This window comes from Lissotriton vulgaris, chromosome 2_1 (assembly GCF_964263255.1).
Source record: "Lissotriton vulgaris chromosome 2_1, aLisVul1.2, whole genome shotgun sequence".
Taxonomy (NCBI): Eukaryota; Metazoa; Chordata; class Amphibia; order Caudata; family Salamandridae; genus Lissotriton; species Lissotriton vulgaris.
Genome location: NC_141687.1, coordinates 883,188,630 through 883,211,344, shown reverse-complemented (window position 1 = coordinate 883,211,344; position 22,715 = coordinate 883,188,630). Strand labels below are relative to the sequence as shown.

Below are 22,715 nucleotides of genomic sequence, written 5' to 3'. Positions count from 1 at the left end.
CCCGTGGTGTGTCCACTGTGCAGACCTCAGTGGGAGGTGTGGCCATCAGTGAAAGACCTAAGCCAGTGGCAGTTTACTGAGGCTGAGCGAAGGTTGGTTGTGAAGGTGATCCTGGTCCCAGATCTTGCACACATCGCTGGCAGTTCAGAACTTTGGAGCCCAGACTAGCTGGCCAGATTTTAACTTCCCGGTTTAGTTAGTTTTCTTTTCTCTCCCTTGGATATATTATCTGTAGTCCTAATTTTTATAGAAACGATGCCAACCTTTATCTAACCCGGGCTTTATCAACTACTGACATGTTAATTGGAAGAATCTCAAATCTCCAAGGAACTGGAACACCGCTCCTGTCACTTGGATTGTACCGACACTTCTTTCTCTGCTGTTTGTGCTTCTCTTGTTTCTGACCATCTCTGCTAAAGTTGCCCTGGGTCAATCAGTCTCACCTTGTTTTATTATATTTACATTTCACCGGATTAGTTTTAATGTTGTTTTACCTTTATAATTGTAAGGTATAAGTGTCGTTCTTAAAAGAAAAAATAAAAATAGACGTAGAATTGCCAACCAGACCCCTTGTCATAAAGTCCATCTTAATTCATTCCAGTTTATTTCCCAGTCAAATTTTGTATGCTAAGAATTATACTGTTGCTTTCCCACCGTAGATATGATTTTATTCTCGCTTGTTGTTTTTATTCACCTGGCTGAGAGTCTTATTGTTAGTGCAGATTAATTAATAAAATGTGGTCCGTGTGATATAGGAGGAAGCCACCCTCCTTCATCCTTTGTTTTGTTTTCGTTGGCACATTAATGTAATGTAACGGTCATCCCTAGAGAAGTACATAAACTGTGGTTAGAGTCCAATCCACTGTTGTGTTTTATTTTGCTTCATTTTACTTTTTCCATTTCTGTTCATAAAGCAACAAAAAAGTACCAAATGAAAGAAATGGTAACCTACACATAGAACAAAAAAACAAGCATTGGCAAAACCAATGGGTCTGTTACCACTGCATGCCTTTTAGCTTAGTTAATGCTCATTTTGGAATGGGTTTTGTAAAACTTTGTCTGGGTGCTGCATCAACAGTATAAAAAGCTATTGGCAAAAAACAAAATTATGTGAACGCAAAAAAGCACTCATTCCATTGTAGGCACCAGTACTGAAGGGGGCTGATTTGTGTTCGCGTATGTGATCTTAGTGAAAGAGCAGAATGCCATTACTCTGAATGAGGATATCTTATTTCTGAAGTAGGCTGACCTACCTATTGCCCATGCTGTATTTTTTTTTTGGGCGTGGCGGGGGGGGGGGGGGCGGAGGTGGTTGGGTGTGAATGACTCAACAGACCAATGGAAGAGATCTGACTGAAAGACTTTGTGTATATATATATATATATATATATATATATATATATATATATATATATATATATATATATATATATATATATATATATATATATAAATATATAAAGTATACTCCGCGCGTAGCACTCACAGCAGGCACAGATACACCAAGCACGGACCAAATTTTGCAGCGTTCAAATCTTTATTCGCCTGTCGGTTTCATGACGTTTCGGCACCCCTGTGCCTTGCTCACATGACAGCGAAAGTGAGTGAAAGTGACTTATTTAAAGTGCAAGTGCTCAATTTTGATGGGATAAATCAAAGAACACAAATGGAAATGAAAAACATATTGTAAAGGGGGGACAATAACTGTAAAATACAGTGGCATAGCAGAATAACACTTAATTATAATATGTTATTGTGTTGATATATCTTTAAACATAATACCTATAAAATATATACATACTATACATGACTGTAAAGATGCACACGTATATACATTCCATACTATAATGTCAAAAGGATATTTTTGTTGAGTGCATCTAATTATAAAATATCAAGCTAAAATACATATATTAAAATACCTCATTTGCAACATATTCATATATTGATAATAGGACCAGATTAATTAGTCCCTATGACTATGTAAATACAGTACATCTCATTTAGTTTATAATGTATGCCCTGCGTCCAACCCTAATATATTTCCGTGTTGTTTAATATTATCATCCACTGGTGATATTCCTTTATTACCACTAATAACCTTACAAAAAATGGAAAAATTCGACATAATACAAATTATTCTGTCCACATCTAATACCAAAAGTGACTTGTGCTCAAAAACAATTCTTATTTTTATTTTTTATATAGTCTTTTTCTCAGAGATTTTTTTTCATTCTATTTATCCTATTTGTATTCAGTACTGCTGATGAAATTGCAGACCATATCGTTACACTAACCTATTTAACTGAGCCCAGTTAAATACATTTTAATTAATACTCCTCACTTGAGGAGGACAAATGATCAATGCAGGCTACGTCAACTAAACATCATACAGAAGACCTCACAATATTCCTGCGTTAATACAATAGTTCTATGTAGGTAGTTTTATGTAGATAATTTTACAGATTTCAATCGTGCTCTGCTGATGCAAAAACGATTGCCTTACATGTTTTACCCATATTGTATAGCTGATTGTAGGCGATTGAAAGATCATATAATACGGATAAGTCCTCATCACATGCTAGAGGTTGAACCCCAAAGATGAAAACATTTTAGGATGTCCACAAAAGGAGCTGTTGAATAAAACAACAAGAGGAGTTATCATTAGATCTACTGAGAATACCAGCATCTACCTTGAAACATCATATACACTCAAAAGCGAGGCTATAATATATAACTATTGATTTCAGAGATACTGTGATTTAATTTAATGTAAACAGGTGTATATGTCTTCCGTCACATGAAGACCTCCTGGATGTTTACTGTTTAGTTGCAGTATATACCTTGTCTCGAGTTTTCTCAATTTTGCCTCTCGGTTCCCACCCCTTCTGCTGGCCAAAACAGAATCTACCACAAAGTATTTAAGATCTTTATTGTCACTGTTGTGGTGGGTCTTAAAATGCTGTGCAACCGGATAAGTATTATCCTGAGTTGATATAGCACGTAAATGTTGGAGTATACGCCTGTGTACAGGTAACTTTGTACTGCCCACATACTGTAGTGGGCGTGTACACTCCAAAATAGATACGGCAAAATCAGTTTTGCACGTAAGGGTTTTCTTTTTTTTTTTGGGCGGGGTGGGGGGAGGTGGTTGGTTGTGAATGACTCAACAGACCAATGGAAGAGATCTGACTGAAAGACTTTGTGTGTGTGTGTGTGTGTGTGTGTGTATGTGTATGTGTGTATATATATATATATTTCAGTTATATACACCCCCAAAAAAACTACTAGATGTGTTGAGATGCTGCTGTGCTGTGATGATGCTAAGAAGAGATTCCTGGCGTGAAAGTGGAGTGTTAGATCTTCTCTTGGAGGGGTGTGAATAAAAATGTTTAATAGTTATCACGTCAAGAATTTTCAGTTCTGTTAGGGACACAGGGCAGAGGATTATGCTTCTTAGTTTATTGCAAAAAACACAGCAGTCAATCGCGTTGCACTAAACATAACAGAACTTAATCCCATGATTAAGTTCCTCGCTACCACGGTTCACCACTGACTTGCTCAGCTTGTTGTGGAGGGAAGACGAGTACAGGAGCACATCGGAAGTGATTACGACTTCCGCTGTGCATCCTGCACCAATCAGGGGCCCGGCATCATAAAAGCAACAGCGATAATCGCACTCCCTAGCTGACCGATAGTAAGGAGAGGCGCGCAGCGCTTTAATTTGCATTTTTCTTTGTTCCCAAGCATTTGTTTTCGAGCTGGAGCTACTTTATTTTAAATTGTATGTTCGCCGATTTTAAAAGTTCATTACTTCGCTTCCCCGGTCCACCACTGACTTGCTCAGCTTGTAGTGGAGGGAAGACGAGTACAGGAGCACACCGGAAGTGATTACGACTTCCGCTGTGCATCCTGCACCAATCAGACGGGCCCTAGAGGTTCAAAGAGGATGGTGGGACAGGAGCGCAGCAAGCACACTCTCAGCACGCCGAAGACTCGCCTAAGACAAGCCCGTCTGCGCCCGTCCACGCCTGTTCGTCGCCTCTCGCCAGGAACCCCGGCACTAGCAGGAGTGATATGGTAACCTACTCCAGGGATAATCTATTGAATCTCAATGTTACTGACGATACATGCAACAAAATCTCTATAACACGCAGGAAGGGTAGCTTTAAATGCCCCTGTGGCTTTTACCTTCCCAAGCCCTCGACACTTCCGTCCCTTACAGCAGAAGTCCCTCAACAAATTAAGATTGCACAGCTCAATATAAGATCTTTACAAAAACACCATCTGGAAGTTCACAAACTAATAGTCAACCATGCTTTAGATATACTATTCCTCACGGAGACCTGGTTGCAAGACAACATGCACTCGGTCATTAACCTAGCCACCCCCATAGGACATTATACATACACGCTAAATAGACAAGCTAGGGGAGGAGGAATAGCAATGATTGCCAAATCCCAATACTCGTGCCTATTTTCTAAACTGGACATTGCAGGCAGTGAATGTGCCCGATTTAATGTCAACATAAACCCACAGTTTACTCTTGCGGGCATTCTGATTTACAGGCCCCTAGGACAAGATAATACTTTCATAAAATCACTCCTTTTCACAGTGTGTTCCCTGGTGGCAGGAAAAGCAAATTTTACAATAGTAGGAGATTTAAATATCCACTTTGACCTTATCACTGACAAGAAGATAGATACTCTACTGGCTGATCTGGCCGCATTCCAGCTCAGCCAGCTAGTCAGGGGCCCCACACATAGTGGTGGGCACCTTTTGGACCCCATTTTTCCAATTTGACGGACATGACAGTAGAAACACCCGTCCCCATGTCCTGGACTGATCACTGATTGGTGACCATGGCAATTCCCATGGGGGAAACATCCAATATCAATGATACACAGCGAGTGCTCAAGAGACCTTGGAGAAAGCTTCGCCTCGAAGACCTGCATGCTCTCCTCACAGCCGACCCCCACAAAGCCAGTGCTGACTCGAACTTGGGATATGAGGGCTTTTGTAGCTGGATCAATCAGGCTCTGGATGCCCTCATACCGGCTAAATGGATTAGGGCACGCTCAAGGGGATCCAGCCCTTGGTACAATGAAGAGCTCTCCTCCCTTAGGAAAGAGTAAAACCGCCAAGCGTAAATGGAGGAAAGATTATGACCCTGTACTTAAAGGCATTTATGTCCAGGCACAAAAAAACAACCATCGTAAAATATGCAGAACTCGAGCCGCATACTATGCGAAGGAGATTAGCAGCAGTCAAAATGCCTCCAAAACCATCTTTTAAAATATTAAAAGAATTCAGCACCAAGAAATCGGTCAAAAAGTCTAACCCTTCGCCTACGCTGTGCGAGAATTTAGCATCCTTCTTCATGGATAAAATTCAGAAGATTTATAACTCTTTCCCAACATTACCGCACATCAAAGTATTAGATGCCATGGTCACTCCTAAGCTCACAAACATACCAGCGCTTAGTCAAGAGGACTTACTCAAACTCTGCAATAAAATCACCTCCGGGTCGCCTGCAGATCCCCTAAAACCAGCACAATTCAGAGCAGCAGATTGGACAGCACTGGGCCCTCTCTGGGATATCATTAACTCGTCCTTCTCCACTGCTAAGATACCCTCCAGGTGGAAACAGGCATGGGTCTCTCCCGTCATAAAAAAACCTATGTTAGACCCCACTCTGCCTGAAAATTTTAGACCTATATCATTGCTTCCCTGGCCAGCTAAAGTGGCAGAGTCCCATGTCAATACCATCTTGACTAAATTTCTTGTGACCAATTCTATCCTTGACAGGTCTTAACATGGCTTTCGTGCTGGCCACAGCACAGAAACAGCTCTCCTGAGTGTGACGGAGCATCTCCGGGCCATACTAGATTCTGGCGAGACGGCAGCACTGATTCTGTTAGATCTCAGTGCTGCCTTCGATACGGTATCACACGAGGTGCTGCTGTTCGGGCTAGAGAAGGCAGGAATATCGGTCAAAGCCCTTAATTGGCTTAAAGCATTCCTCTCGGGGGGATAATTTAGGGTGTCCATCCCCCCATATCTCTCTAAAGAGCGCTCCACCAGACAAGGAGTTCCCCAGGGTTCAGCGCTCAGCCCTACCCTGTTTAACCCTTTATGTCCGACCACTGGCTGAGGTAGCCAGGAGAGGGGGGCTGTCGTTGGTATCCTATGCTGACGACACCCAGCTAGTGATCACATTAAGGGATGCAGGTGGGCTGAGTGCACAGAACTTTAAACAAAGTCTCACCGACATAACCAACTGGATGACATCTAACTTCCTTCAGCTGAACGCTGGTAAGACGGAGGTATTGGTGGTGGGTAAAGAGGCAGCGGCCTGGGGCGACAAATGGTGGCCGAATCACTTGGCAAACTGCCCATACCTAAAAGTCTTGTGAAAAACCTTGGAGTCTGGGTGGATTCCACCCTTAACTTCAAACCAAAAAGGTTGCAGCCACGTGCTTCGGGATCTTACGGAACCGTAAGCCGATCCTTAAGTTCTTTGACCCTCAGACGCGCCAACTTGTAGTGCAGGCAGCTATCCTCTCTCGACTGGACTAGGCAAGCTCGCTTCTCCTAGGGGTAAACATTGCTGAGAAAGCAAGACTGCAACGAGTTCAGAACGCAGCAGTAAGAGCTTTGACTGGTCTCCCTCGGCATCAATCAGTGGCAAGTACGCTAATCAAACTCCACTGGCTTCCGGTGGAGAAGAGGATACACTTCAAAACCCTATGTCTTGCATTTAAAATCCTGAAAACCGCTTCTCCACCCATGCTAAGTCCACTATTAACACTATATACTCCTCGTCGCACTCTGCGCTCGGAAGGACAGAACCTCGCAGTCTCAAGTTGGCACGGATGGGCGGTCGATCCTTCTGGTACTTGGCAGCCACTCTGGAATGTCTTACCTCCCCAGATCCGCGGTCTGAATGACCTTCTGTCCTTTAGGAAAGCTATGAAAACCCACCTCTTCTGCAAAAAATGCTCTGTTATATAAGTTGCAACCAACATCCGCAGCAACCCTCCTTCCTCATTGGTGCAAGCGCCGGGACCCCCCTTTGCTGGACAGCCGAGCGCTATAGAAAACTATATAACATAACATCTGCACTATGACATCAGCACCCCTTCCGCCTATCTGTGCATTGCAAGCCCTATATGACCTGCTGTACCCATAGTCCTTCTTTTTTCTTTCCCAGAATCCTAGCTAAATGGAACCACAACATTTGCAACTGTCATTCAAGTGAACGCTTCCATGTATCCTGGAGTATGCTATCAGGATGATCTTGGTGAAGTGAAAACCGAATCTTCCTGTATGAGCTGGAACATCTCAACCAAAACTACGCCTGTTACCCTGGCATTCAACTCTGCTTGTCATCCAAACCTGTGAATAAAATATACCAAACTTTATATCTCGCAAGTATTTCTCTATCATAACTAGGGAGGACAGGAGCTTATTATTAAACACTGCAAGTGAACATATCAATTTCCTCAAATATGCTTGAATAAAATACATTAAGAAGGGTATGAGTGGGACAATCCTCCCCCACATGTTCTTAATAGAATTGAAAATTCTTGACACAATTGCTGTAAAATATTTTTTTTCTATGTCCAGTCCAGAGGTTGAAATTATGCATGTTCAAAGCTGACCACAACAACAGAAGCGACATCTACAATTGGCTTGTGATCTAAAATCTTAAATATAGAATCTGAAGACCAGTCGGCCGCCGCCATAATGTCTTCCAAACGGGATCCCACAGAGAATGACAGATTTAGTATTGCAATCACTGTAAGATGATGGATGGAGCTTTGAAACTTTTCAAACACTCACCCCCAAACACTGTTAGATTGATGGGTTAATCCATCATCGTTCTTTTGCTCACTTCGCCACCCAAGTTCAGACCCAGCCATCTGCAAATCAGTCTTGACCCTGTTCCTCATGGGAACAATCCAGACCAAACTGCCAAGCCAGGTCTTCCCTGGACTGGAAACAAGCAACCTGGGACCCGTTTCAAAGTAACACCCCTCATCAGCCAGGCTAGCTTGAATCCAGTGGCAAAGTGAGCAAGGGACCTACGTCCGGGCATACCCTGCCGACTTAGGATGAACCTGGCCTGACAGTTCAGACTGAACTGTTCCCATGGGGAGAAGGGTCAAGACTTATTTGGATATGGCTGGGTCTAAACTGTGGTAGCATGGCCCACAAAAGAACAATGGATTAACACCAACTCCACCACCCTCATCAACAACCTAGCCAACCTCGGACTCCGACAACTCGTTACAACACCCACCCACTCCCCTGGTCACACGCTCGACCCCCATCTTTTCCGCAAGCCCCCACGTCTCCTTCAACCACACCACCGAACTCCACTTCACCTTCAAGAAACCCACCACCCACCCAACAGATACCTCACTGCTGCTGGAGCACAGTCACCGAAGACCAGCTAACTACCACCCGCCTACCCCACTGACCCCCACCCTGCCACGCGCAACCTCAGACAGTGGATCAACGACTGCACCAACACCCTCGTCCCGATCAAGAAACCCTTCAACCGTCACACCAGTAAGAAAGCCAGCTGGCTCACTGATGACCTCCGGGTCTTCAAGCAAACCTGCCGAAAGCTGGAGAAGATCTGGCTCTGTGAAAGAATACCGAACAACCACGAAGCCCACAAGAACGCCACCCGCAAACACCATTACCTCATCAGATCTGCCAAAAGGGCCTCCTTCAAAGTCAGCCTAGCAAACATCGCGCATACCAGCAAAGAGCTCTTCCACATCGTGAAGGAACTCTCCAACCCCAGCTCCTACGAACGACGTCCCACCTTCGCAAGACACCGCAACGTCGCAGACATCCACAACAGCTTCAACACCACGACCGCCCCAACAACCACTGAGCTCTCTGCCCCCCAAAAACCACCAACCGCCTGCTCTCCTGGACCAACATCAACGATGACGACGACACCATCAAGATCATGAACACCATCCACTCCAGATCTCTAGCAGACCCATACCCACACCACATCTCCTACAAAGCCAGCACAGCCATCGCACCCCATCTCCGGAAAGTCATCAACATCTCCTTCGAGACAGCAACCTTCCCGTAGAGCTGGAAGCACGCCGAGATCAACGCCTTACTGAAGAAGCCCAAGGACCTCAAGAACTTCCGGCCCATCTCCCTTCTCCTGTTCCCGGCGAAGGTCATCGAGAAGACCGGCAACAAACAACTGACCCACTACCTTGAGGAGAATAATTTCCTGGCCCCTTCCCAGTCCGGTTCCGCAGCAACCACAGCACGAGACTGCCCTCATCGCAGCCACAGATGACATCAAGGCCCTGCTGGACAACAGAGAAACAGTAGCCCTTATCCTCCTGGACCTGTCAGCCGCCTTCAACATGGTCTGCCACCCCACACTTCGAACACACCTCCATGACGCCGGGGTCCAAGAGAAGGCCCTGGACTGGACCACCTCCTTCCTCTCCGGCAGAACACAGAGCGTCCCAATCCCCCCCCCCCCCCCTTCTGCTCCGAAACCACCGAGATCATCTGCGGCGTACCTCGGGGCTCATCCCTTATCTCTACGCTGTTCAACATCTACATGGCACCGCTCGCCCACCGGTACGACCTCAACATCATCTCATACACCGTTGACATCCAGCCGATCTTCTTCGCTCGCCAAGGACCCCCACACTGCCAAAACCAAACTTCACGAAGGAATGAAGGCCGTCACAGAATGGATGAGGAACAGCCGACTGAAGCTGAACTCTGGCCAGACGGAGGTCTTCATACTCTGATCCTCCCCTTCAGCCTGGGACGACTCCTGGAGGCACTGGGAACCGCTCCAACGCCCACCGACTAAGCACGCAACCTAGAGGTCATCCTCAACTCCATTCTCTCCATGACTAAACAGGTCAACGCTGCCTCCTCCTCCTGCTTCAACACGCTCCGGAGGATCTACAAGGGGATCCCCACTGAAACGAGAACGGTCACCCAGGCCCTCATCAGCAGCAGGTTGGACTACGGAAACGCCCTCTACGCAGGAGCCTCGGCCAAACTCCTGAGACTGCTCTAACGCATCCAGAACGCCTCTGCATGCCTGATCCTCAACATCCCTTGTTGCAGCCACATCACACCCCACCTGAGACCTGCACTGGCTCCCCCTCAACAAGAGGATGACGTTCAAGCTCCTCACCCATGCACACAAGACACTCCACAACACCAACGTACTTCAATAGAAGACTCAGCTTCTACACCCCCACCCGCCAGCTCCGCTCCGCCGACCTTGCCTTTGCCACTGTCCCCTGCTTCCAAAGAGTGACCTCCAGCGGCAGATCGTTCTCCCACCTCGCCGCCAAGACCTGGAACACCCTCCCTATCCACCTATGGCAGACCCAAGACCTGCTGACCTTCAGAAGACTCCTCAAGACCTGGCTTTTCGAGCAGTAGCCGCCTTCCCCCCCCCCCCCCCCCCCCCCCCCCCAGCGCCTTGAGACCATCACAGGTAAGAAGTGTGCTTTACAAATGAGGTGATTGATTAAGTGGGGCGAGTGTTTGAAAAGATTCAGCACTCCGTCCATCATCGTGTTGCATAGTATTGCAATTAGCCATTCACTCTGTAGTGTATACTACATGTTAACATGGTGACTATGCAAAATCTGCACTGCATAGTTTAAGATTGGGTGCAGCATGTTCTTTGCATCAGAGGAGGTGTGTGCACTGTGTCTCCGAGACCAGTTCAGAGATTCACCACTTGTAAGCATTTCACACGTCGCTCCTTAAGGCTAAAATCCCAGTTTATGCTACCAAAAGGCAGCATTCTGATTATTTGCATAGGTTATATCGGTGTTGTAGACTGCAAATTATCAATTTACAGACATTACGTCGGTAAATCCTTGTAATTAAATCTGAAGACGGCAGTAAAAATTATTTCCTGTTAGCAAAACACCATGGAGGGTAGCTTTTTCCACAGGCTGTTTATTTAGTGGCATAAAGTGTGTGCTAGTTAAGGTGTTTAATGTGTATGTAATGTGAGATTATTAGTGGGGAATTATGGGGAGGTGCTTGAGACTCACTTGTTGATTTTAGATGTTGGCTATCAGCCTTTGCGTTATCGATGTTGCACCTCTGGAATGAGCCCACTATGTTGCACTTTCCTGCTTGGAATGTTCGGTGGTTGAATAAACAAGTAAAAGCACACCAGGTTTACCTTTATCTGGCAGAGATAACCTTTTAGTGGATGAGTTATAGGGGTACACGCTTGCTGCAAAATGATGACATCGTTGCTGTTCCTCTTTTTCATGCAACCCAGGTATTTAATTATTGCAGGATACTGAAGTCCTCTATTGAACATTTATTTTAGACGTTTTGCCTGTTGGGAGTGTGGTATGTCTTCGTGGACAGGGCTGTTGGAAGCATGACACCCAACTGGATGTTGGACCAACCTGATGGTCAGGATTGTACAAGAACCTACCTCTCTGAGAAGTGTCAGTCACCGTTCTGTAGTAGTCCCTCGTCTTCATTCTAGTCTGAAAGTGGTGAGCATCTAAGAAGGCTGATAGTTGAGAGGCTGGTAGGAGAAATGTCTTTGCCCGAGGTGCATCTCACTCCCGTCTTTGTCTATATCCACCTCGATTGGGAAAAACATGCAATCCAGACTAACTAGTGTCCTAAACCTACAGGACCAATATGGCCTCTTGAATACTTGCTTTCTGGAAGATAGAGATTAGAGGCATCCGCTGAGGACGATCAAATGTGAAGAGGCATAGTGAAGTATTAGTCCTTATACCAAACTAGCCGCTTATTAAGCTTTGCATGTCTCCCAACCCCTCTCCTTGGACAAGGCACAATACACTGGGTCCATTGGATTAGGATTTTACCCTTCAACCTTTCAGGACACTTGTTAGTAGTGTTGCATTTAACCGACTTGCACAGTTGGGTGCACAGTCGTCATCAGAAGTGCCATCAGAAGGACTGGTATGTGGCTGAAGAGAGAGGCTTAAGCCTTTCGGGTACTGGAACTCCTACTGTGCAGGGTTGTGCATGTACTAAACAAATATGACCCAGCCGCTCAAAGACAGCACACACAAGGACTCAGGAAAACTCTTCAGGAATTCCTTGGAAAGACATATTCTATTATGGTGTCTACCCCAAATCTTGCATGCACCCTTTGCAATCTAAGGAGGATTGAATTCTGTTTCTGTGTCCAAGGAACAGCCTGCTACAGATAAGAACAAATATTGGGAACACTGACACGAGTGACAAATGTCCTGGGGGGCGGGTGAGAGCAAGCTAAATGCAAGTATACAATATACAGAAAAAATGATCTAACAGGACAACATATAATCAATCACAGTACATTGTGCATAGATATTATCAAAAATATTTTTATTTACATAGTTTTTTATCGTTTAAAAAAAATATAGAATATCCAATGTTTTTTCCCTATTACACTGGAATCTTCAAAGCATCAAGCAATTTATGACAATTTGGAACATAATTATATTGTTAAAAAGGGCATACAGTACAGTTTTGTATCTAGTAAATCACTTGTCGTATATTTAAAACATGGTCCATATGGTTGATGGACAGAAAGGAGGGTCGAGGGTAGATGGAGACTACGCACGTTTCGGCTGTTGCCTTTGTCAGGAAACCGTCTCAACTCCGCCACTCTACTTCACTGCAAACTACTCTGCTCCACTCTACTAAAAACCAATGCACACTACACCACTGCATACTAGCTCAGTCTACTCGGTACCACTGTACTTTACGCAACTTCACTCAAAGTCACTCTACATCACTCCACCATACTCCTCTCTGATGCTCTGCTCCATTAAACTTTACTCCATTCTGTGCTGTACTCCACTTTATGCCATTCAACTCTTCTACACTACTCCACTCTGTGCCACACCACTCTGCAGCAATCCATTCCACTCTACTTTACAACACTACTCCACTTTACGCACCACCCTCTATGCCAGAGCTTTCCAAACTGTGTGTCCCGACACACTACTGTGTCACCTGCACGTGGTGGGTGTGTCGCTGGATGAGGCACTTAGCACATAACTGCTAATTAGGAGGCATTCCTTTGAAAGACTGTCTCGGAGTCAGTCACAGCAGCACAGACTTCAAGACACTCTGCTCTAGGAGGGCGGGAGATTCACAACAAAGCCCCATTAACAAGTAAATGGTCCTTTAAAGACCTACGAAGTACTCGGGTGCAGCTGCGTGTGCCTGGGAAGCTGGGGTCAGGTGACGGAGCGTGACAGGCAGAGGGTGACAGGCAGAGGGAGGGAGACAGTGAGCTAGAGGGACGGAGACAGAGGGACGGATACAGTGGGATGGAGACAGAGGGAAGGATACGGAGAGAAGGATATAGAGGGAGACAGACAGAGGGAGGGAGACAGAGGGAGGGAGACAGACAGAGGGAGACAGACAGAGGGAGGGATATAGAGAGAGAGGGAGACAGAGAGAGGGAGACCGGGGTAGGGAGACAGACTAGACAGACAGAGAGAGGGAGACAGACAAGAGACAGATGGAGGGAGGGAGACAGAGGGAGAGAGAGAGGGAGACAGACGGGGTGAGTGAGAGAGAGGGAGAAAGAGGAAGGGAGTGAGAGGTAGAGAAAGGGAGAGAGATAGAGAGGGAGGGAGACAGCGAGAGACGGAGGGAGACAGAGAGAGGGAGGTAGACACAGACAGACAGAGATGCAGACAGACAGAGACAGACAGAGACGGGGACAGACAGATACAAATAGAGGCAGAGACTGAGACAGACAGAGAGGCAGAGAGGTAGAGGGAGGGAGTGAGAGAGAGGGAGACAGAGGGTGACAGAGGGAGGGAGAGAGAGGAAGACAGAGAGAGAGAGGGAGACAGAGAGAGGGAGACAGAGGAAGGGAGGCAAAGGGAGACAGTCAAGGGGAGGCAGAGGGAAGGAAAGGGAGCCTCATGGAGGGAGACAGACAGAGGGAGACAGACAGAGGGAGACAGAGAGAGAGGGAGACCCAGAGGGAGACAGAGGGAGACAGACAGAGGGAGAGAGAGATAGAGGGGGAGACAGACAGAGGGAGGGAAACAGAGGAACGGAGACAGAGTGAGGGAGACAAAGGGACGGAAACATAGGGTGACAGAGAGTGGTAGACAGAGAGTGGTAGACAGAGAGTGGGAGACAGAGGGTGGGAGACAGAGGGTGGGAGACAGAGGGTGGGAGACAGAGGGTGGGAGATAGAGGGAGACAGAGGGTGACAGACAGACAGAGGAAGGGAGACAGACAGAGGGAGGGTAGTAGACAGACAGAGGGAGATAGACAGACAGAGACAGGCAGAGGGAGACAGACAGAGACAGAGGGAGACAGACAGATAGAGGGAGACAGACAGACAGAGACAGACAGAGAGATACAGACAGATAGAGAAAGACATAGGGAGAGAGAGGGAGGGAGAGAGAGGGAGGGAGGCAGAGGAAGGGAGACAGTTACAGAGAGAGAGGGAGAGAAAGAGAGTGGGACAGACGGAGTGAGTGAGAACCCCCCCCAGCCCCTTTTAGGTCATACGGGCTCGCTACGCTACACTGCCTTACTGTGTCCCAAAATGATGCATCTCCAAAAAGTGTGTCCCCAACATAAAAAGTTTGGAAAGCTGTGCTCTATGCCAATCCACTCTGTTCTGCACCACTCCACAATAAGCCAGAGCGGTGAACTCCGCTCTGTTAGCGGATTTGGCTGAGTTTTCTATGCTCTGCGGAGCACCCGGATTTCCCAAAAATGGACCAGAGTTTTTTTCCTTACTCGTGCTCCTGAACGTTGAGTAGGCGAGCGAAGAAAATCCACCTCCCGGTGAGTTTTTTTTCCACGCTTGCTCTCTGTAACGTCAGGTTGGAAAGCGGGAGTGGGAAAAATCCACCTCTTGGCGAGATTTCCCATCGCGGGCGACGGGATTTTCTTAATGTGGGTGGTCGCGACGGCTCACGTTGAGAAACCTTCCGTTCTTGTTGAGAAAGTTGCCGCTCGAGTAGAACATCTTTTCGAGCAACAGAAAAGAAGCAGCGCCGTCTTGAGCTGCGCATGTTGCAGTTCATGTTGATTTTCCAGTGTAAGACAAAACACCTGGCGGTGAAAATCAACACGAACAGGCGTGACCAAGAGCACTCCGCCGCTTGCAGAACTCCGCAGAGTTTTTGTGTCAGCTGCGGAACTCCACGAACTTCCGAGGCTTAGTGCTATGCCACTCTACGCCCTTCCACTCTGACTTTCTACTCCCTCCACAACACTCCACAACACTGTACATCACTCCACTTTACGTCACTCAACTCTACACAATTCATGACTCTCCACTTTATGATACTCTCCTTTACCCCACTGACTTCTAGTCAACCCTAAACACGCAGCCATTCTGGAATACAACTTGGCTAAACCTATTGGCTTTGCCAATGCTTGTTCTTCCCTGTAACAAATCCACCAGCTTTTCAAATGTCTCATCCCTCTTAACAGACTTAATGGTGAGGTGAATGGCCACATCGTTAATTTCAGAACAACACCCCAAATGCACGCACACCAACCCTCTCTGATGCTATGAGGTTGCATGGAACCCAAGAGATATCGTTATTACTCTGAAGTCGTCCCACCCATGGACTGTTTAGGTAAAGACCAGAGACAGAGGAGTGTATCTATATCTAAATTGAATACTAAAATGAGTGAATATTCTTTTGTGTTGTGCAAAAGGCTTGTGATGTAAGCATTGATTATAACAAGCATTGGCATAGCCGATAGGTATCGCCTTTGACCTTATAAGTGTTTGGCTGGAGCTATTGGCTTTGCCAATGTGTTTAATGTATGTTGTAGAGCAACTAGTTGGAGCCAAAGAAACGGAAAACTGATAGGGTAAACAAATATAAGCTGCATTTAACTGAATTATACTCTAAATGTTAGCCTTTGAAACAAAAATAGGACGAGAAGCTAAAATAAACCACGGAACACAAAAGAGAGGCAAGCAAGAGCTAAACTCTGAGCATTAACCACTGTGCTTGCATAATGTAACCACCTAGAGGAAAGCCTACTTCCAAATATTGTATGAACATCTGGACTTCATCTGGTAGTATGTGGCGATAGAGTAGATACTGCAGCTCTCGCAGAGCAGCGTCCTCGGGGAGGATAAAGTTATTTTCGGAGCTGGAAAATGAAACGATTTCAGACTTGTGCTGCAATATGAACAATGCAAAAAGGCATTTGTGTCTGAAAGAAAGGAGCATCTGGGTTACTTGAAGGCGCTGGGAAATAATAATGACACAATTAAACAACAACCTACATCAACTGCTGCAACCAGAAGCTGGCTGAACAAAATGTGCACACACAGGCTAAACCGCATGCATCGGTTTTTAACCTGTACTTTCTGCAGGTTATTTGTATGCACCAAAAGCCTGGGTCACTGCCAGCAGGCTCGTTATCAGTTGGCAATTGTCTCTCGATTTTGGTGTAGCGTAGGCCATGACCGAGTGGGGCCTTTCATGGTTGTAAATCACAGTGGGATGGGTGCAGCTTATTCAGTCACCGTAGCAATAAAAGGAGAAGGACCCATAAGTGCAGGGACCGTTACGAGGACCTTGTTCAAGAAGAAACAATGCTGTGAGGAAATGCTTGTGGCATGCAGGGCTTTATAAAAATGTGAAGAGACCCGTAATCCACACCAGTGTTGCAAGCCCCACTTTTACAAGCATGTTGTGGTAGGAGGGTGTAAGGAAACGTCAAAACAATCTTTGTGTACTAAAAGCACACTGTACAAAGAGTCCTTAAAAGACACCCAGAAGAGCAGAGCAGGTGCTTAGCTGCACTATAGAAAGGCAACACTATCACTTAGGCTAGTATTACAAATGGTCTGTGTCAAATTGATACCTATATTGCGCTCCCTAATGCCTATCCCAAACGCCGACCATTAACCAATCGGTGTCAACATTAAAGCTATTATGCATATGGCCACAAATCTTGCTTTCAGTACAAGAATAGTACTCTAGGACCTCTGGATATTGCTGAAGAAACAAAACAATAAGACCCTCACTGGTATGAAGTATGAAGAGAAACCGTATTGCTGCGGCTGCCATTGAAACTCCATTATCCATGAAAATAAGACATTATGGAAGTAAGGGAAAAGACAACGAGAGCAGTTTGGGGGGCAAGTGCATTCCGACGAGAGAGAGGAAGAGAGGGCTAGAAAAGAAGAGTGTAAGAATAGGCGCGCAAGAAAGTATAAAAAGTAAGGTAATGAGTGAAGGAGGTGCAAAGAAGGGAAGAGAGGGAGGGTGAGAGAAAGAGGAGAAGAGAGAAATGTGAATGCGGGGCAGAGCACAATAGAAAATAAAAAGAAGTAGATCGAGAGGGAAGGGTTACGAAAGGAAAGACGGAAATAAGCAGTTAGAATATTGATAAATGGGTCAGAGGGAGAAACCAGAAAAAGGCAAGGACAAAAGGGTCAGAGACAAAAAGAAGGGACTGAGAGTGAAACAAAAAGCGAAAATCAAGCTGGAAGAGATGAAAGGAAGAAGAAAAGACAAATGCGGACAGAAAAGGGAGCAGTGTGAGAGCAAAAAAGAAAGGCAACAAAGTTAGACTGCCTTGGCGGCCTGTCAAAAATTTTGAGCCAGGTGTTCGCCAACGTCGCCATTCGAGTGGACAAAATTTGAGTGTAAAAACTTCGCGCGGGAGAGCGAGGCTGAGGGTGCACCTGCGAGTGGTGCGCCTGCGAGTGGTGCGCGCGCTGGAGAAAGCAGTCTGCTCTTTTTCCAAGCACGAGTATGTGCTTGGAAAAAGAGCTGCACAACGGCGCTAAAGGTCTCCTATGCAGTGTATGCACACTACATAGGCGAGACCTAAAAATATCATTGGCTTGTTGTTTGTATATGATGTAATTAAGAGATAATGTGCTTCTCTCAAAAAGAAAATCCCCTTATCGTTTTAATGATGAAATCCAACAAAGAGACTCATTGGATCAATGTTGTCCCATTATTAATATGAACAGTTATCTCCTGGGCAGAATTATTACCAGTGGCTTTCTTCTGTTTATGTGGCTGCTGGTCCTTCTTGATCACAATTGGGTTACGCTGAGAGATTAACTGTACTGAATTTTATCAAGTTACTATTGACCCAATACCAGATGGACCTTTTCTGGTTCTGCTGCTGTTCTATTACTTAACACTCAATGTGTTAAATTCCTTGGAGTGCCCTTGCTTGTTTCAAGTTCTCGAATGACGTGATAATTGGCATATATTTTATCTTCTCCCATCTTTAAACTGGTCTGTCCTCGACAAACAGCTGGAGGGCCAAAGGAATGAATTTAATCTTAAAAGAGGTGCTAGGTGGGGTTGTACCCTTAATTGGAGATCAGCAGATAAAATGGCAAAGATGCAACATCAGCTCTGCTTTGGCACTCTTTCATGTGTAAACTTTTGCAGTGTGATCTTTTCCAACCCGTTTGCAGGCAGTTGCCTGTGTTATGGCTATACTGTTTGCAGTTTTTGCTATAATGTAACAGTTTAACATTGCAGGATATGTTAAAGGACACCCATCGTTTGTAGCTTTTGCCAACAATGGGTTTTGATTAATGGTCTCACAAGTAACCTTAAGGTCTATATTGCAGCAATGGAATAGATTTATGTGGTGACTTGGAGTTAGCATTAGTTAATATGCAGCAATTGGTAGTTGTTGATTGATTCTTTGCAAAATCTGTTTGAGGGAATGGTAGGATGATATGTTCTTCTGCTCAGCTTTGAAAGTATGTAAGCAGGAAGACGAGCAAATATCTTGGTAAGTGGCCAGAACACCTCCATAAGCAAATCCGTTGTTTGAACGTTTGCCAACTTCACCCTTTTTGTAGATTTGGACCAACAAGAATGCATGAACCATACACACCGCATTGCAGACCTCCAGTCAGTTACATTTTGGAAAACAATCCCAGTTTTGCCATCTTGTTCTACTGCTTTGCATGGTTTAATCCGATTACAATCGCCTGTACACTGTTGTAAAAACAGGATTGAACGTCACTCACTTCATTTGTATCATTTTTTCTAGCATATCACACTACTTTTAAGATTTTGTTGTTTTACATTTTGGCATTGCTATCGGAGGCTATTTCCCATACTAATAGTCTGGTATCCGCAGAACAGAGAACGTCTGTCTATATTTTACAAAATCTTTCTTTTAGGAACTATAAATGTCATACTGGGGGGGGGAGGGGGCGGAGCTTGCCGGCGAACGAAATGGCAGCCTGAGCCGTGAGCTCCGCTGAGAAGTGCCATTTATCCTACATTATCCTGCCCTCATTGCATTCCCTGAGGGGCGAGACCATCACCCTTGTTATCGGATTGGCTGCCGGATGCCAACGCAGCTTTCGCGGATCCCCCGCGGCGCTTAAATCCGGAGATCTGGCGGGCTGGAGGTGCGGCGAGTGTAGGCTGTGAAGCAGCGGCCTGGAGTTTGGGGCTTGTCCGTGTTGCGTCACCGTTCGTGCAGTGTGGCCCTGCCCCGGTGGCGCCCGGACTGGTTCCTGGAGGCAGCCCTGCGGGCGCAACAAGCATCGGTGGAGCCGGGTGGCGCGGGCTGCCCCTCTCACCCTAGGCGCCTGCAGAGCGGCTGGATTGGAGCTGGGCCCAGTTCCGAGAATGACGGCGGCGCGACCGCCCCTGAGAGGTGAGGCGGCGTCAGCAGAGGCCTGCACTTGCCACCCTGAAGGCCCTGCTGGGACCCCTGTGGCGGAGATACCATTGCTGGCGGTGCCGCGGGGCACGCATACCTGGAGGCCCTGGTGGAAGTACGCCTGTCCCTGGGGGGGGGGTCATAGACGTTTTGTGGACTGGGCTGGCGTCCTTCCCTTCTGGAGCCCGGTGGGACAGCTTAGTAAGGGGCTGAGGCGCCCCTCCGCTGGTAGGATCACAGGAAAGGGCGCCTGGAACTTGAAGACATCGGGCGGTTGGTCCTGAACGCTGCCATACCCGTGAGTGTCTCGCTGTCCGACTGATCTCCCGGCCCCCGAGATTGCGTACGCCTTAGGCCTTGCGTCTGGAGGTGCTGATCCCTAGGGCCTGGTCGGCGAGGGAGCTGTTGGCCTGCCCCTGTGACTGAACTGAGGCGGGAGAGGTTGGAGTGAGTGCAAAGTCCCCCCGTTGTGCAGCCTTAAGGTGTATAGGGGACTACGCTGCTGCAGCTGGAGTGGGGACTATCATAGTGGTGTGGTTTGTCACCCATACGCGACCTTTGTCCCTAGATCTAGAGGGGTGCTCTGGGTGTCTGGTGTGGCCCGCTAACTGCACTGAGTTCCTGCATTGTGCTGTGGCCGGACCCTTGTGGCGGTATCCACAGGGCAGCATGGGGAGACACGACAGATTGCAGACTAAATTGAACTTTGAGCAGGGGCGCTCGAAATCCCAGGACCAGGAGGGAGCGACAAAGGAGCAAGTACCCACGACTCCATCAGAGGACCCTAGTATGGACATTAAGAGCCTATTAATAGCAATGGAGAAGGGCTTGCAGTCCAGCATGGCCTCGCTAGGCACGAAAATTGACGCGCTCACGTACAGGATGGACAGGATGTACAGGTTGTGCTGTGGCCGGACCCTTGTGGCGGTATCCACAGGGCAGCATGGGGAGACACGACAGATTGCAGACTAAATTGAACTTTGAGCAGGGGCGCTGGAAATCCCAGGACCAGGCGGGAGCGACAAAGGAGCAAGTACCCACGACTCCATCAGAGGACCCTAGTATGGATATTAAGAGCCTATTAATGGCAATGGAGAAGGGCTTGCAGTCCAGCATGGCCTTGCTAGGCACGAAAATTGACGCGCTCGCGTACAGGATGGACAGGATGGCGGAGCGCCTAGATAAGCATGCCGAGAGGCTCGACATGTCCGAAAGGAGGATCACTGAAGTGGAGGAAGCCCACACGGAACTGGACTTGGGGGGCGGGGGGGGAAACAACTTGGAAAACTGATGCAAACCCTGCAGGACAAAGCGGAGGACCTTGAAGCTCGTTCGCGGAGATGTAACCTCCGTATAACAGGCCTGCCGGAGACGACCTCCACAGGGAACATGGAACTGTTTGTGGAGAAACTATTAGTCACTATATCGGGGGAAGGCGTTTTCTCACCGATGTTTGTGGTGGAACTGGCGCATTGCTCGCTGGGACCCCGGCCGCGTCCGGAAGCTCCCCCACGCCCAATAATCGCAAAACTGTTAAACTACAGAGACAGAGATGTGGCACTACGCCTGGCGCGTGAAAAGAAGTCGTTGCAATATGAGGGATCGGAGATCTCGCTGTACCCGGACTTTACCGCCAAGGTCCAAGAGGCCAGGAAACACTTTGTCCCCTACAAGCGGCAGTTGCAGGAGCTGGGCCTGGACTATGCCATGCTGTACCCAGCTAGACTGAGAGTGAATCGGCAGGGGAAAACCCATTTGTTCACTGACCCGAAGGCACTGCAGCGCTCACTGAAGGAGTGGTCGCGAGCGGACCGTAAAGACTCAGCAACTGCTCCAGCGGAGGAGGTGTTGGATGGGCGGCTGGATGATCAGGACTGAGATAAGCTGGTTGGTGCTGCGGGGGGAGCCGATGATTTTGTGATTTGTTAGACACTGGGTGTTAGCTACTCTCATTTATTCGGCATTTGCAGGGTGCTTGCTGCGGCGGGAGATGCTCAGCTAGCGCGGCATTGTGTAGTGGAGGTGAGATGGGGAATCGCACTGCCCCTATCACGGGGCGCATCTGAGAGGCACGAATGGTCCCCGGGCGGAGCGCATGGCCTGCTGAGATGGGCCCAGGCGACTTGGTCCTGGATGGTATAGCTCAGTATGTGAGTAGCGACACTGTGCAGAAGGTCTGAGAGGGTGGTGGGGGGCCCACGGACTCACACTGGGGCATACCTATTGGCACTGGGGAGGCGGGTCGGAGTGGTGACTGGCCTTATGGAATAGTTTGGTGTCGTCTGATTGCGAAGCAACCTCTGCCCACCAGTGCTGTGCACCTTTCTCGCCACCGTTTGGGGCGATTTGCTTTGGTGACTGAGGGGGGGAGGCGGGGGGGGGGCTCTATCATCTGCTTGACCAGGTGGGGGGTGGTCAGCTGTGGGTGGGGGGAGGAATGTTTGGAAGTGAGGATATTTTGTTGAGAGGTTGTGGGGGGGATCTGTAGACTTGCACACACTGTTTAGTATACACACACACAGAGGGGGAACACAAATACTGCCCAGAGACTGCACAGGAGGTGGCCATGACAGAGGAGGCACTTCTGACCGGTTGTGCGATGCAGGAGCGGACGCTATAACTCGCTGCAGGGGGAATGGCAGTGGCGGGTGACACAGTAGCCCCACGGACGTTTGACTCATTCCGGGCACTCTCATGGAACGTCCGGGGTCTTAACGATCACCAGAAGCTTCGGAAAGTCATGAGTTATCTGCAGCGACAGCAGATCAACGTTGCTCTCCTACAGGAGACCCATCTTCCTCCAAATAGCTCAATGTTAGGCTGCAGGGGTCTTACTGGGAACTCGGCAGGCTTTACATCGCATGCTCGGGGGGTACTGACATGGGTTAACCTCAAATCACAATATACATTAAAACTACTCAAAGCTGACACGGCGGGCCGCTTTGTGATAACCTGGTGTAAAGGGCATGGGTTGGACCTGGTGCTAATCAATGTGTAAGGGCCAAACTTCGACTGTCCAGAATTTTATGAAT

At 47.4% G+C, this 22,715-nt stretch overlaps 1 protein-coding gene across 1 annotated transcript in view; it reads left to right on the top strand.

Moving 5' to 3' along the window:
* Positions 1–22,715, top strand: part of LOC147731353 (serine/arginine repetitive matrix protein 1-like) — a 357,020-nt gene that overhangs the window by 306 nt on the left and 333,999 nt on the right. The window lies entirely within an intron of this gene.